Genomic DNA, 6,733 nt, shown 5'->3' on the forward strand with positions numbered 1-6,733 from the left:
GATCGTTGTAGTTTGTTGCTTGTACTACGACATTCATGATCTAAAAAATAAATGTATTTAGATATAGATACAAAACTTAGAGTTTACAATTAATTAGTTGCTAATATTGTTTAAAAAAATCTTAAAAGTGACAAGAGGGAAGGATAAAATAAAGTAAAAGGGAAAATATAAAGTAGTTTGTAAACCTCCATTTTCTGTTTTATGTACTTCTTGCTTCATGCTTTAACTCTAGATCATTAACCCAACCACCTAACCCTTTTCCAAACCAAGAAAATTTTAAGGAAGAAATATGTGAGTGAAAGGGTCGCAATCCTCCATTTTCCTAGGAAGCATGGATAGGTCTGTAGGATATTTGAAAGTTGCTGTATACTTGTTGAAAGCTCTGATTTGGCATGATTTCTTTCTTTTTTTCCTTCTATCATCCAATCTTATTGTTTACGATTGTGTTGTGTTGCACTTATGAAGTATCTTGACATTAGTTTTAGAACGGATCCAAGTAATTACCATCCAAGAATCAACAAGTTGGATTCAACTAAGGACGGGAAGTAGAAGTCTGCTGGATTATATTATCATCTTGACGATTAATTTGTACACAAGGTTCTACATATGTGCTTGATTCCTACTTTGATCTGCTCCCAGATGCTGATAGAAGCTAACCTTTTATTAGGTAATGCTATTCAGAAGGGCTATTTATCTCTGCATGCAGTGTCCTTGATTTTGAAAGTGCAATCTAATAGCAAGTGCTTTTCTAATGAAAATATCACTTGGAAACATATTAGCACAGGATCCCTTGGATGGACAGAGCTTTTATAGTCATGGTTTGTCCTTGTGGTTGTGGTCACATTATGGTCATGATTGCTCCATATCAGTCGCAGAATGTCCACTGTAAATAGGATTAGGGGTGGCAATTCGGGTCCAAATCAGGTTTGCGGGTCGGGTTCGGGTCAACCCGTCAGAAAATCTGTTGACCCGAATCCGACCCGCCAACCAGTGCCGGGTCAGGTATGCTGACCCGAACCCGAAAATTTCAGGTTGGCTGGTCGACCCGAAATGACCCGAAACTTAATTTTAATTTATTAATTTATCACTGTAATTTCTAATAAAATCAATTTCTCACAAAACTAATTACATAATCAAGTAATAAAAATTTAAATAAATAATTCCAAACCAAATCTAAAATAAATTAAACACCATAAAAGTGTTTTATCCCAAATAAAATATAAACTAAATTAAAACAGTATAAAAGTAAAAAATAATATAATATATTATTTGTCCAAATATAATAATTTTAACTTCACACAAATTAAATAAATTCATTTAAGATTAAGTAATTAATGCCTTTGAAAAAAAGAATAACTTAGTTTAGTTAGATAGAATTATTTTTATGTTTATTAAATTATTTTTAATTCGTAAACGGGTCATATCGGGTCACCACGGGTTGACCCGAAATCGACATGTGTTTCTTTTCGGGTTCATCGGGTCCAACCCGATTCTAACCCGAATTCCCGAAATCTCAACCCAAACCCATTAATTTCGTGTTAGATTCGTGTCGTGTTTTCAGGTCGTGTCAAAAATTGCCACCCCTAAATAGGATGATGCGTACATTACAACACATAAGAGTTTTTAAAAATTCTAAAAAAATATCTAAAAATAGAAAATACCAAATATTCAACTTTTATTTGATTTTTGATTCAAAATAGTGTAACTCGGTGAGTTTCGGTCGATATGTAATTAATTTGAATTGACTCGATCAATATTGGCTAAGTCAGGTCCAGTCATATCCAAAATAGTTCCATAGACGAATCATATGTTGATATCATACTGAGAAGGTCCGTTCCAGTTACATATCGCTCGAGTCATCTCGAACTCAGGCGATATGGTGAACATTGTTTGTAATGCATGTTCAAATCTATTTAATATGCTTCATTGACATTTTAGTACACCTTCAAACACCAATCTTGATCCTTTTGCTTCTGCTGGTTGCATAAGTTGTGGATGAATTTTTTTTTTGGACATTCTTATTTATCTGCTGTTATATAAGATTTGCAAAAACTCATTGGCGAGAAGCCATAGAGTGAGGAATATTGTCTTGTAACTTTTTGACATAATTTATAATTGCTTTGATCGGTGCTTGCATCCAATCTCATGAAAAAGGTCTATGAATCCTATTGGAGAATGAGATATTAGATTTAAAATTTTGGAAATTATCTATGAATGAACGAGATAATAGTAGTGCATATTATTTAGGTTTTTTCCAACCATTTGTTATGACTGAAAACTTGGGTGTCAAAAGAAGAGCAGAAATGAGTAGAAACAAGACGTGTACTCGAAGAGTTGAAATGGATGCTCTCGAGCATAGCATAATGAAGCCTAAGAATTGAATTTATATTCTGCACCTACTTACCACATTTTTCTATAATTTTTTTGTCAAAACAGTAGAAAATTTTCATTTCACTATGTTTACAAGTAAATACTGGACAAGGGTCCATATAGTCATCTAGGGACAAGCCTCTAGATCATATTTACAAGTCACATTGGAAAGCTATGTATCCAGTAAACATTATGTACTGATAATTTAGTGGCAAATTTTGCTAACTCTATAATTATTCTAAGATCTTCTTTTCTTCCAACACCAAAGGAGATAACTTGGAAATTCTATTGAAATGCCAAAATATCTTCAATTAGCTATCATTGGAGTTTCTGAGTTCAACAACCTATTAAATGTTTTCACTAAGGATTTTGACTTTGTACCAATTTTGTTTCATAGCTTTAATTATAGCACACTTAATTGCTTCAGTTGCTTCCAGTTCTGTAGATCCATCTTTGCTTTCTGGAGTGCCCATCCAGTTAGAAGTTTCCCTCTCCAATTGGTTCCTATGATCCCTGTTCCTATTCTATTGCATGCCTTCGTTCTTTCCGCAGCTATTTTAATATTGATTGTCAGCTAGTCTTTGCTTTCTGTTTCTTTCTGGTTCTTGCCATCCTTCATCTTCTTGTACTCATTCCATTCCCCCCAGACTCTACATATTATTTGAACAAAATTTTTCCTATGGAAATGAAAATTGTTTCAATCTTTCCAGATTGCCTATAGAGTATTCACAATCAAGGCTATATGCTCATTACCTTCTATCCTATTTCTACTGGCCATTACCCCATCATGCTAGTTAGGGATGGCAATTGGAGTGGGTGCCCAAAAGGGTCTAATGGGGCGGGGGGAATTTTTTTCCCCCGTTTAGAAATGTGGCAAGGGGCGGGGGTATACCGCCCTGTCACCCATTAAAAAAATTAATATATATATATGTATATAATTATATATACATATTGTGACGCCCCACATCTCCCTAAGGCGGACCAAAGGGTATCCGCGGACGCCTGCCCAACTCTCGCCAGGACTCAAGCAATTCCATTCAATTTAAAACCGAACTAAACACTTCGATGAGAGCAACATGAATACAATAATGCGGAAGCGTTCAAGCTTAACAAGTCGCTTAATGTATAACCAGTACATCGGGTAATCATAACACGACTTAAATTCAAAGTACACGTCAGGGCCCAAACTTTTCAAGTTTACAATTTCCAAAAGTACAACCCAAACCAGGGCCTAGTCAAAATATATAACAGGAGTCTTAACAAAAGTACAACGGATGGTTTCTCCATATTTCTCCAAGATCCAGTCCTGTTAAGGAAAACAAAACTATAGGGTGAGCTAAACGCTCGTGAGGCCAAGAACACACATGCAAGCACTTTGTCAAATATCAATCCCAAATTCAATAAATAAAATCACGTCTTTTCAATAATCAATCATTCAAACAGGAAAAGTAATCAGAAACAATTCAAGGATATAGTAGCTCTCAGGAGCTAAATTCCACTTGCTCTGCCGATAACATTCGTATACCTTCCCGCGTTGACCCTCCTGTCAACCAGGTCGGTATTTTCATTTCCGTAGATCACCACTTACTTCCCTCCGTCCACCGTACACCCCAAGGGCCCACAAGTCTATTATGAGGCGATACTCTACGAGTATGCCAAGCAGGACCTCTCATTAGGTCGAGCTTATATGTATCTCATGGCTCGCCCCAGTCCCCGACCAAGCCCATTGCCGGCTCGAGTCCAAGGTCGGCCTATGAGTTTGGGCGTCCCTCATTCATTAGAAAGTCGAGGAGGTTCACTCCAACGACACATGCATTGACGACATAACATTTCATTTCATTCATTCATTCAATACATTTCATTCATTCATTTGAAATTAGAACGAGTGCGATAAAGTACGTACCCGCTCTTATTTTTAAAACTTCCAACAATTACCACAATAAGCAAGTATCAAAATTCACACACTTGACACTCACCGAGCAATTCAATAAGAATTATTTTCTGGGGAGTTCAAGTGTCCACTGTGAGATCCTCTTGAAGGTCTCCTTGTGCGCCTGGCAATTAACAGTGGATAATCACACAATTAACCCACTTATCAAGAAGATTGTACACTAGTACAATCTAAGGATTATTTCGCAAAAAGGAACCTCAATTACACGTAAATCGAGGTTCAACTTGTCTTTTATTATGTACAATATTAGTTGAGTTTTTATCATGAAAATCGTGAGCAAAACGTTTAAGAATATTAAAAGAATAAAGAGTTCTTGAAAAACTCTATTTCTTTGAGATTGGAAAATTTTCAGTTTTATGATTAATCTTTGAAAAATCGTAACTCGCTCGGCATAAGTCGAGAATTGGAAAACTTTATACCGTTGGAAACCTCTTAGAAAGTACTATAAGTTCCTAGAAGACACTTTTTCATGAATCAAAGTGGAAAGTGTTCAAAAATGAGCTTGAAGATGCAGGATTGGTTTACAAGGCAGAATTAAGTTGGATTTCGGCCAACTTTGAAAATTCGGCACGATTCACACGTTGCAAACCAGCCTCTGAAATTTGTCACTCAATTATAGTTGCGAGCAAGGTTTATAACAAAACAAGCGGATCAAGAATCGGAGTTTCGAGTACCGAGATACGGTAGCCCGAAGTTTGGGAAATTCAAGACTGGAGAAGAATTTCCAGATTTGAACCTCCAACATGAGGAATTTAATTGGGTATCGAAACGAACTTGGATTGGTACCAAAATTGGCAGTATTTTACTCCCATATGAAAGGTACCGTTCTATCAAATTTCAGGGAAAAATACCTTCGGTAAGATAGTTAATTAGTCAACCAAAGTTCAGGAAAATTATAAGGCAATCTGCCTTGAGACTTTCATTACCCAATTCAAAACGTTTAATCAAGCAAACTATATAATCATGGTTCATTTGTGAAATAAAGGCCCAAGAAACATCCATAATGCCTTTGGTAAGTGTTTAGTATCAAGAACATCAATTAACAGGTTCACTCCAAGATCTTGTTCCAAACCAGTCCAACATTAGGGTTTTTCCAAAACAGAGCAGTCCACTTGTTTCAGTCACAACTCAGTCAATATAACTCGAAATCGAGCATGGCTTACGCCGTTGGAAAATACATTCATAGGGTTAAAATATCACAGAAGAAATCGTTTCCAAATTCGGCACCCATCTGGTTCAAAATCTGGCATCAAGTTGCTGCCTGAACACTTCATTCCAGATGAACAGAGCAACAGGACAGCGAACTTAAAACATTTGGTTCGGCTTGCTCGAAAAGAATCAGAACATGCATTATATACCAAATTAAAGCCAGGAATGTCTAGTTTCCAACGCCACCAACGGCACATGATTTCGACATCCGAGAACAGAGTTATAGCCAAAATACTACCACTGGTCAGAATCATACGCGAACAGTTTTCCAGATTTGCTAGTTTCTCAAGAAAAATTCATTTGCTCAATCAAACCTCAATATTTTTCAATGAAATTTTTCACACATCAAATACATCCTATAAACATCCAATTCAAGCTGTTAGACCATTAAAATTTGGCCTCAAAATGGCCGAACATGGCAAGGGCAAAATCAGAAGTTTTTGCTTCTTACACCCAATGAAGTTTCTACTAATTACCCACCACTAATGCATCATTATAACCACTAAACCAACAATATAATCACCATCAATCATCAAATCAGCAACAACAACCCAAGTGTGGGAATTCAAAGAGCCCACAATCACATTTTTACACCATACACAAGCTAACCAAGTGCATGCATGAACTTAACAAGGTAAGATAGCTTCCAAACTTCAAGTTTCCAAGAGTGGATCATCACTTACTTTGGTTGGGTGTTCAAGCAGAATTTTCGGCCCTCTATTGCTCCAGAAAAACCGTGATTTCCAGCCCTTGTTTGCAGCTCAAAAGGCTCCTCAAGTATCAAGCTAAGTGTGGTGCAAGTTTGGTTGAATTTGGAGATGATTTGGGGTGGTTTTGAGTGAGATTTGTGAGCTGAAAATTTGAAGTAATGGAGTTAGAGAGAGGAGGGTGTTGGCCGGCTGTCTTGAGAGGAAGAGAGAGAGTGATCAGACTTTTCTTAAGCTTCCAAGGGAAGATACTAACTTGTGGCCATAAATCACCCATTAGTCAACTCTCATTAGGGCTCGTTTGGCACGTTTTTGGCTCGATTTCTCGCGCGTTTGGTTCACTAATGCACTAAACCTCCAATGCATATATATTCATGTAAATATTATTCACTCTTAATTGTTTCGAAATAAGGGTCTAAAGTCCCTCAAATAAAGTTGCGCGTGTGAAAATCCGTACCGTCAATTTTAACGCTATAACGCGAAACTTCCGAGAATT

The 6,733-nt window shown here is 36.7% G+C and overlaps 1 long non-coding RNA gene across 2 annotated transcripts; it reads right to left on the reverse strand.

Moving 5' to 3' along the window:
- Nucleotides 1–3,436: 3,436 nt before the first annotated feature.
- On the reverse strand, nucleotides 3,437–6,454 carry LOC140013829 (uncharacterized). 2 transcript variants are annotated; one of them, XR_011820645.1, is made up of 3 exons: nucleotides 6,214–6,454; nucleotides 4,347–4,424; nucleotides 3,437–3,676 (listed from the first exon to the last, which is right to left on the reverse strand). It is a non-coding gene; the product is annotated as an uncharacterized lncRNA (long non-coding RNA). The 2 variants fall into 2 exon arrangements; XR_011820644.1 differs by lacking the exon at nucleotides 4,347–4,424.
- Nucleotides 6,455–6,733: the final 279 nt, after the last annotated feature.

The sequence above is a fragment of the Coffea arabica genome, chromosome 8c, assembly GCF_036785885.1.
Source record: "Coffea arabica cultivar ET-39 chromosome 8c, Coffea Arabica ET-39 HiFi, whole genome shotgun sequence".
Classification (NCBI taxonomy): Eukaryota; Viridiplantae; Streptophyta; class Magnoliopsida; order Gentianales; family Rubiaceae; genus Coffea; species Coffea arabica.